The sequence below is a fragment of the Vombatus ursinus genome, unplaced genomic scaffold, assembly GCF_900497805.2.
Source record: "Vombatus ursinus unplaced genomic scaffold, bare-nosed wombat genome assembly UNPS02001419.1, whole genome shotgun sequence".
Classification (NCBI taxonomy): Eukaryota; Metazoa; Chordata; class Mammalia; order Diprotodontia; family Vombatidae; genus Vombatus; species Vombatus ursinus.
In genome coordinates this window covers 10,391,073-10,401,263 of record NW_020941197.1, presented here as the reverse complement: position 1 = coordinate 10,401,263, position 10,191 = coordinate 10,391,073, and the positions used below count along the sequence as shown (strand labels likewise).

General features: G+C 38.7%; 2 pseudogenes; one reads left to right on the top strand and one right to left on the bottom strand.

The window, feature by feature from the left end:
• Positions 1-4,693: 4,693 nt before the first annotated feature.
• Positions 4,694-6,092, bottom strand: LOC114045900 (annotated as a pseudogene).
• Positions 6,093-6,628: 536 nt separating this feature from the next.
• Positions 6,629-7,032, top strand: LOC114046280 (annotated as a pseudogene).
• Positions 7,033-10,191: the final 3,159 nt, after the last annotated feature.

Here is a 10,191-nt window from a genome sequence, read left to right as displayed (position 1 = left end):
TGGAGAAAATACTTCAGGCATTTTTTTTCAAAAAACTAATAATAAGAAGACCCAGGTTGGGAGAGGAGGGGGAGGGGATGGTGAGGCAGGGACCATGAGAGATCACCTAGTTCTGGGGATTCTTAACCTAGAATCTGAGAAGTCATTTTTTAAAAATATTTTGATATCTTCATTTTAGTATAATTAGATTGCTTGTTATCCTATGCATCTTGTTTTTATGTATTTCAAAATATTGTTCAGAGAAGTCCAAAGGCTTCACTAGACTGCCAAAGGGGGCTGTTACACAGAAAAAAGCTAAGAACTTTTAATCTAATCCAATGGTTTTAAAACACAAATTATATGTTTAAGTTTATACTATTTACCTGTTTATACTATTACTATCTAAACATTTGTTTCTTTTCACTTAGGCTTGCTAATGGAATTACATATTTCTCTGAGGAAAGCAGGAATGATTACATAACAAACCTATAGAGGCTGTCAGCAGCCTGATAATGTAATCCAAAGGGTTAGGGATCAATTCAATTTAAATTAACAAGCATTTATCAAACACTCACAATGATTACTGGTTATACAAAGGCAAAAATTAAGAATCCTGTCTTCAAGGAGCTTACTTCTTGTTGAGGAGATACAACATGTCCATAGGTAAGCAAAAACAAAGTTTTATATACAAAATAATTTAAAAGGAAAGGAATTACCAACAGCATTAGTCATGGTCTCCCACAAGAAGTGGCCGCTGAGTGGTCTTAAAGCAGCCATCGAGGAACCACTTATACAAAGGAAACAGAATGTTAGGCACAGTTATAAGGATTATATGAAGGGGAATAACATAAAATGATACTGGGAAGATAGATGAGAGCCAAATTATGGAGGGTTTTGATGATCGGCTCCATATTTGATATTTTCTTGTAAAGGTAGCTACTGAAGACTATCAAATAAGAAAAAAACACATTCATGTCTTTATTTTGAAATTTTACCAAAGGTACCAAATGAAAATTTGGTAACCACATAGAGATTTGCTTTAAGAGAGGTAATATTGGACTATGAAGATCAATATGAAGGCTATTGCAAAAATATGGATACCAATATGGAGTCTAGGCAAAAATAAATAAATGAGAACCTAAATTGGGGTAGACTTTGCGAATAGAAAGAAAAGAGTGGATGTAAGAGATGTGGTGGTAGAATCAGAAAGATTCAGCAACTTATATCATATGAAGAGAATAAGGAATAATCAAAGATGACAATGATACCAAGGCTGTTACTAGGCTGTTACTTTTAAGTTACTAGAAGGATGGTGATGCCATTGGAAGGAAAAGAGAAATTGAAGATAAATTTGGGGAAAATATGATAAGTTATGCTTTGGACATGTAGAGTTTGAAATCCATGAATACACATAGAAATTATAAGATCATGGACCTAGAACTTAAAGGAACATCAGAGGTCCACATCCTCTCCTATTTTACAAGGCTAACAGAAGCTCAGTGACTTGTAAGAGCTCTTTGATAGGAAATGATCAAGGAAGGATTTCAACCTGAATTATCAGACTCTAGAGGCAATGCTGTTTCCAGTGAACCTTGTTACCTCTGTGGTATTCAACTAGTATTGGGAATATTGGCCTGGAGTTTGAGAGAGAGATTATGGCTTAATATTTAGATTTGTGAATCGTCAATATAGAGACAAAATGATATCATCAGGGGATATCATTTATGAAGGTAGACCTCAAGGATTCTTACCCTGGAGTCTGTGATCACTTTTATTTTCAATAATCACACTTCAGGATCATTGGTTTCCTTGGCATTTGCTTTATTCCTATATATATATATATATATATATTTATGAATTTAAAAATTTGTTCTGAGAAGGAGTCAATTTACTTCCCTAAATTTCCATAGAGGTCTATGACACACACACAAAAAAAGATTAAGAACATGTGGTATAGAGAGAAAAGAGAAGTCCCAAGGTAGAGTTGAGTGACCAGAAAAAGATGATGATCCCTGATCTAATCCATCTTTTAATGATATCATCCTCTTACTTCCCTATCTCAAGAAAAGGATATGTATGACCATTATCAAGGGATAATTGTCTACTTCCTTAAAAAAAAATCCTAGACATCCTATAACTTCCTTTAGAGATGAATTCCTTCACTTCCAACCTTTATAATTAACAAGGTCTTCAAGCTACAAGAACCAAATTTAACTATCTAAAAGGAAATAGCTTCCTCAAGAGGTGGTGGTAGCATGCCCTGCCTTCAGGGTCTTCAAACAGAGGCTGGAGGACCACTTGTGACACATACTAGATTGTGAATTCTTTTCATGTATGGATTGGCCTAGAGCAGAGGTGGGGAACCTGTGGGCCTCAAAGCCATATGTGGCCCTCTAGGTCCTCAAGTGCATCCCTTTGACCCAATCCAAACTTCACAGAACAAATATAGGATTTAGGGTTCTGTGAAGTTTGGATTCAAAGGGCTGCATTTGAGGAGCTAGAGGGCCACATGTGACCTCAAAGCTTCAAGTTCCCCACCCCTGCTAGAGGCTGCTAAGGTCCCTTCCAACTGAAATTCAGTGATTCTGAGCTTCTAACCTAAATAATTCCTCTTGTAGCTCATGCCTCCTTCCTGTTGTTCTGCCTTAAGAGTAAAGGAATAGTATCTGCTCATTATTTCTCATGCAAAAGCCTTTCAAATACATGACAAGGGTTACTCAAATTCCCCTTAGCCTTTGCTCCTTCAGGATAAATCACGCCAATCTTTTCATCTTTTTTTAAAGATAGATTTCTTTTTTTATTCATTTACAGCACTTTGGGAAGAAAAAAGGGCATATGTGAATGTACTTTCTGACTACAAAGTAGGCTATTATTTCTCCAAATTTGAAAACCTAGTTAAGCAGAGTATATAGTAAAGAACTTGGGTGAATTCCCTCAAGCTGCTATAAAAGTTTCAGTAGTATTTTTCTTTTTAAAACTGGTATTTTTAAGTTTCTGAACATGATGGGAATTCTACTGATTTCAATTCTGCTGAAATCAATTCTGAAAATTCTTGATCAAGACCCATGAAATATGTAAGTCCATCAGTCAGTCATCTAACCTCTGTCTACCTCAATTTCTTTAAGTGTAAAATGGGAATATTAATAGTACATAAGAGTACTGCTTGGTCTTTGGGGCACATCAAATGTGATAAAATTTGTAAAGTGTTTTGCATAGTGCCTAGCACATAGTAGCTGCTTAATAAATGTGTGCATCCTTCCTTAAAGGTTAAAACAAGTTGTTAATGACAAATCAGGTACTAGAACTCAAGGTTTTTGACTAGTTCTGGTACTTTCCATTATATCACATGCCTCCAGAGGTCAGATTTGTGTTAAGGGGGAAAAAAATGGCCCATGACAAAAAGTATTCAAGTTCAATAAAGATCCAAATAGCATTAAAATCAAATTTTCAAATCAACTTAGTCCTCCTAAATAGCCATAGCTTCCAAAGCTAAGGACAGTAATAAGCCATTCAGTTTCCCATTCAATGTCTATGATCTATCAAAAATCTTTAAACTTTCCAAACACAACAGGCACAACTAATCTATCTGAGCCATGAAGAAGACTGTGATCAATATGGGGAAAATTTCAGGCTCAGATTCACTGAAATAGAACAAGAAGTGATTGTGCCATCCTTGAATGAATTGAGCCCTTCCTCTACACACTTCACATGAGACTAATGCTAATACAATTAAGCTGCCTCAGCCACTAGTTAATGCTTGACAAATATGCTTGTCCTTGGCTTTGTTGTAGCAGTACTTGTTGCTGGTATGTGTGTGTGTGTGTGTGTGTGTGTGTGTGTGTATGTGTGTGTGTTTAATCCTAAAGGCCTGAGAAACAATTAGGACCTGAAGTATAAACAGTGCCTCGTTCAAAAATGCATAAAAAGGAAAGCAGCCCAACTCAGTCTGGCATTGTGAATTTCAAATGGCCAAATTCTCAGAGTCACTCAAGCATGATATCTCAGTGCTGTAACTTCTCATTTTAGCAATTACTACATTTCCCATAGCCTTAATGGCTCTCTTTACAATGATGATGCCAACCTCAGAAAACTTTAATTCAGTCTTTTAAAACCACTTCTAAATGAAGTAAAATGTGGGTGCATAAGGTTGAAGTGCTTTCTAAAAAGATTGTTGAATATTTTCTTTTTTTTAGTGTGAAATTAGTTTTTATTTTTACCTTAAAATAAATGTGCTTAACACTGTTTTTTCCTCCAAAATCAAAACTGAGGAACATTTAGAGTAGGAAGCACTTTATTTTCCTTTGAAATTCTAAAAATGTAAACTCACATTGTAATTTCCCTCTCTTTAAAAATCCCTCCCCCCCATGCTTATTTTGTGTAAAACCATTTTTCTTCCAACTTTCCCTCACTTGTCAGTTACAGGAGATTTGCTATGCCCCAGGGGTGCATGGAACTTGGGTGCACAGGGAGTCAAATCCCCAGAGACAAACAGAACCCAGAGACTCAGGCTTGGGAAAAAATCTTTTCAACATATGGCCATTTGTTTATTTAAAATCCTTATGGAGAAGATTTACTAAAGTTAACAGTTGTCTGCAACTCAGCTCTTTTGATGTTTCTGAAAGGTTGTTGATATTTAAGTCCACCAGGCAACTCAATGCTAAAGCAGAACTGGAGGGATCTGGTCACTTCTAAGCACTAGGCAAGTATTATCTGTTCACCATAGAAAGGTCTTAAAGTTGAACTCTAATTTCAGTAGATACTTCAAATTTACCTGAGCAATATCATAGACAATGTATTCATGATATGGTAGACAGGTGTCACTAACACCAGAAGGAATCCCAGTTCCCAAGGGAATTTCTGCAACATCAAGAGTAACACTGACTGTCAGATCAAGCACAGTTTTCCCAAACCTTTGATGCTGTGCTTGTCCTTGGGTAACTTGGTGATATGGGATGCATGCTTTATTTCATACATTTTTCCAAGAGCGACTTTTCCCAAGAGGACTAATCCTATTAGGTCTCCCTGAGATGTGTGGCAATAATTGACATTCTTGGAAACCATGTCAGCAAAATGGATTTGCCAAATTTGCCAAATGCGTAACCAGTAACAGGGGCTTTGGGTGGGGTGATTCAAAGACCCTGAGAGAGTATCCCAGCAAAGCTGGTGGCCCTGGACCCATGCCACAGTAGGGTAATGTCTCCAGGGCATCACTCTTGAAGAACAACTGCCCCCTGCACTCCTCACAGCGAAGAAGATCTCCAAAAGCCATCCCGTCAGCTGCTCTATCCAATATCTCAGAATCCCCAAAAGACACTTCCTGCTTGTTGGCTATCAGCAGCTCTTTTAGGCCATTTGTAGAGCAGATGGCCAAGTTCATCTTTGATGCTCCAAACACGCTCTGTCTGTGAATTGAAGAGCTTCTCCTGCTTCGTTTCTTTGGCCTTTTCCTTCTTAGCCTTCTTCTTGGTTACATCATCTCCATCTACCTTATCTCCTTTCCTCTTCCTTTCCATCTGGACTGGTGGGAGCTGTTTCCTGAAGGTCTCCTTGTCCTCTGGCTGCAGGATACTGAATCCTTTAAGCTGGCTAGTGCTGAGGCAGGAATCCCAGTTCATCTTGGCATTTAAGGAAGTTGTCTGGGTGGTACCATCATCCCCACTATAGCCTCTCTGGATCAATAATTTTCTTGGACAACCATACCTGATCTTTTTCTATTTTCTGCTGACACCTCTTACAAGTGCTCCTATTGGGTTTGGTGCACCTGATTGCCAAGTTGATTAGGGTTTTCTCTCCCTTGCCACCTCCATCTTGACTCCCATCTTTGCCTTCTGTCAGCCCTCTGGTCTTAATGGTCTTCTTAATTTTCTGCTAGTCATCCCATCTCAGCTCCAAGAACCTATCTACTTCAAGCTAATCCTGAGAAATGATGAACTCATGCTTCCAGAAGCAAGCATAGTGATGCTAGTTTGGGACCTTCCCATTGAACATGGGTGGCTGCACCATGATGGCCAAGTGGAATGAGTCCTTGGCAAAGTTTTCCCCTCATTTCTTACATGAGGCATGCCACTCTTCCCATATTTGGCCTAGTAGGGTTTGTCTGCTGGCTCTGCCATCATCCTATCTCCTCCTTTTTTTTCTGCTCTTGGGATGTGTGGAACAGCGAAATGGGCCACTGAGGTGGGTAGTATGTGTGTTCTGGATATTTTCTTAGAATATTTACAGACTTAAAAGCAAAAGTAATGACAATTCCCTTTAGTGAGCATGTTTTTGTTCCTCTCACCTCATGTCTACTACTCAACTCAAGGGGCCAAGCCATTATTACTCTGGATATAAAGTAGAAACAAATAGGCCAGATTAATGAAGGGAGGCATTTAGGTTAGATATATGGAAGATTATGCAAAGATTCTCCATTGAGGTCATCATACAATACAAAAAATCCTGGGATGTCTTTGGCTGTGCCTACAGACTACAAACTCCAGCATGTCATATCAAGATAGAAAAGCTTTGAGTATAGACCTAGTAGTATGTCAATTTAATTCAATTCAAAAGCATTTATTAAGACAAAGGGGAGGTCCTTTTCAGGAAGCATTAGAGATGGCCAAGGTTCTGGTGGCTTGGAATTGACAAGGATGCAGGGTAGTTGGTGGCCATGGCCATGTTGAGCGAGCTGGTGGCTGTTGAAATTCAAGAAGTTCTAGACAGAGCAGGCAGTGGGCTCCTTGTCACACAGCACTCAGTTTGATTATGCCTGGTGTTTGGTGCAAAGCAAATACAAAGATGACATCCAAAAAGGCATCGGGCTGCTGGAGGAACTGCTACCTAAAGGATGCAAAGAGGAGCAATGAAATGATGTCTTCTAAGGCTCTGAAGTATGTGAGAAGGTTACTGCAGACTGAACCCCAGAACAACCAGGCCAAGGAGCTAGAAAGCCTTATTGATAAGGCTATGAAGAAAGATGGGCTGGTTGGCATGTCCATCGTGGGGGGCATAATTCTGGGTGTGACTAGGCTTGTTGGGCTAATTAGACTTGATGTGGCCAAGTCTAAGTCTTGAGTTGCTCTGTTCTGCTACCCTCAGAACACACCTCTGACCTGTCCCACCTCGAAGATGAAGCAGCCAACTGGGGCCTTGGAGATGCTGATCCTGGGGATGTTTAAAGAAGGGGGGAAGAGGGGGCCCTGTCACTTTTGTACCTTTCTTTCTATTCTACTCTGCTCCCTCCATCTTCATCCCTTTCCTAGTTTCCTCCCTGATTACTTCATGCCCTTCAGTTTCTTTCCTCCCCTGGGATTTTGTGCTTTAGGTAGAATGTAAATAAAACTGAGGGCTCTGAAAAAAAAAGAAAAGAAAAGGGGTAAAAGATTGTCCTAGGTATTGTGATTATGAATACAAAAGGGAACAGTTAGTACACTCAAGAACCTTCCATTTTAATCGGATAAGTATATGCAGCATCAACCAATCAATCAATCAATCAAAAAGTACCTTAACATTAAGCACTTAGTACAGGCATACCTCATTTTATTGCATTTTGCTTTATTGTGTTTCACAGATACTGGGTTTTTTACAATGTGAAGGTTTGTGGCAACCCTGTGAGCAAATCTACAGCACCATTTTTCCAACAGCATGTGCTCATATCGTGTCTCTGTGTCTCACTTTAGTCATCCTCACAATATTTCAAACTTTTTCATCATTATTATTATTATTACATCTGTTAGAGTGATCTTTGGTCAGTAATCTTTAATGTTTTGGGGCACTACAAACCGCATCCATAAAAGATGGCAAACATAAATGATTAGTGTTATGTGTGTTCTAACTCCTCTACCAAACAATGTTCTCCATCTCTCTCTTTCCTCAGGCCTTCCTATTCCCTAGGACACAAGAAGGTTGAAATTAAGCCAATTCATAACCCTACAGTGGCCTTTAAGTGTTCAAATATAAGGAAGAATCAATTGATGAGGCAAACTTCATTGTTGCGTTGTTTTATGAAATATCCACAGCCACCGCAACCTTCAGCAACCACCACCCCGGTCAGTCAGCAGCTGTCAACACTGAGGTAAGACCCTCCCTGAACAAAAAGATTACAGCTTGCTGGAGGCTCAGATGGTAGTTAACAATTTTTAGCTATAAAGTATTTTAATTAAGGCATGTATATTGTTTTATTAGACATAATACTATTGCATACCTAATAGACTACAGTACAGTGTAAACATAATTTTTCTATGCACTGGGAAACCAAAAAATTCGGGTGACTCACTTTATTATGATATTCCCATTATTACAGTGATATGGAACCAAACCTGCAATATCTCCAATGTATGTCTGTTCATGTTAGATACTGCCCTATTCATGGAGATACCAAGTACAAAGAATTGAACAATCCCTTATCTCTGAAGAGCTTAAATTTAAATGGGGGAGACAAGTACACACACACACACATACACTGTAAATATAAAGTGAATAAACACAAATATATACAGACTAATTAAATAGATAATATGTATCAATCAATCAGCAGCTTTTATTAAAAACATTACTATGTGGACTGGAAATACAAGTACCAAGAATGAAACTACACACTTATATATATGTATATACATATATATGTATGTGTATACATATATGTATATACACATATATGAAAATTTTTGTAACAATGATAAATAACTTTGAGTCCCCATTTCCTAGAGGCCAGGTATGTTACATTTCACCCCTCCACCAGTATTCTGTGGTAGTCTAAAGAGAATTAGGAAGTCTCTCATCTGTCAGTGGCTCAAGCTGTTACCAGTTATGTTCACCCAATTTTAAGGGTTCAAGCACCTGAGTTACATTTAACTACTTAATAGCCCAACTACCTTTTAAGAGGTATACCCAAAACAAGCTTACAAATTGCTCCCCTCATATTCCGGAACTTATTCCTCCCTGTATCACCTTGGTCTTTGGAGAGAAGATGAAGAATTAGTTTCACAATTTAGCTCAGTTCCTACATATCATTAGTTCCGCCAAGTCCCAAGTCCAAAGCCTTCCTGTGCTTCCATGTGAGACCTCGGCTGCTCAGGGATTCCCCGCTAGGCTGACTGCAGCTTGGAATTCTGGGCTCCAAGGTTCTCTGGGGTCAGAGACTCCTTTTCTTGAAGCTAGACATGAAAAGGACAAACAAAACAAGACCAACACCCTAAGCCCATTTCTTAGCACCAGCCCTAAATGGAAGGGAAAAAGGAACTCAAACACTTCCCTCATCAATTAGTCAAGAATTAGTAATTAAGGGCCTATTATGCACCCAGCTTATCGCATGATACTTTGCTAAGAATGAATGATTCTCTCAATCCCAGACACTGCTAGAAAGAAAACAGGCAGATAGTTTTAAAGATGAAGACAATTATGGCTACAGAGCTAATGAAAAGAGACTGCTCTCAACCATATGAGAGGTCCACAAAGAAAGATTTTCCAAAAGTAGGTATGTCTCTCTCATGTATGTAACTCTCTCTTAGATGATCTAGGCATTTATCAAATGCCATTAAAATATAAAGTGAATATTAAAACACAAGGACAATAAAGTAGTTAAATACGAACCAGTTTGGGAAGAAGGTACTAGCATTTGGAGGGAATCAGAAAAGGCTTCGATGTAGAAGGTAGTAGAGAAGCTGCTATTTCAAGAAGGAGAGGGAATTTATGAACCACAGAGATTGTCACATGTGTTAAAGAAGGACTGGCCAGAGTAAATCATAAAGACTTCAATTTTTAAGTTGTAGAGGAATTGTGATTGGCATGTGAGAACTCATGGTGTTTTGCAATTATCAAGTAATTTAGAAATAACTGTATATAGGGGGTGGACCTCTGATTTCGTTGGCATAGGTGAAGAAACTCCTTCTACCAAAACAAATCACAACCTTTTCTGCAACTTCTCCCTTAAGTTGTAAACAACTAGAGACAAGGACTGTCTTTTTTATTAATTACATCCCAACTTTTAGCACAATTCTTGGAATGTCATAGGTGCTTAATAAATGTTTATTGACTTGGATTGGACTTAGAGTTTCAGAGACTTGCCTAAAACATAGAGAGGTCAAGCTCCTCACCTAGGCTCACACAGTCAGGAGGTATGAGAGGTGAAATTTGAATCCAGGTTGTCCTGCTTTCAAGGCCAACTCTCTATCCACTGTGCTACACACTCTCTCTCTCTCTCTCTCTCTCTCTCTCTCTCTCTCTCTCTCTCTC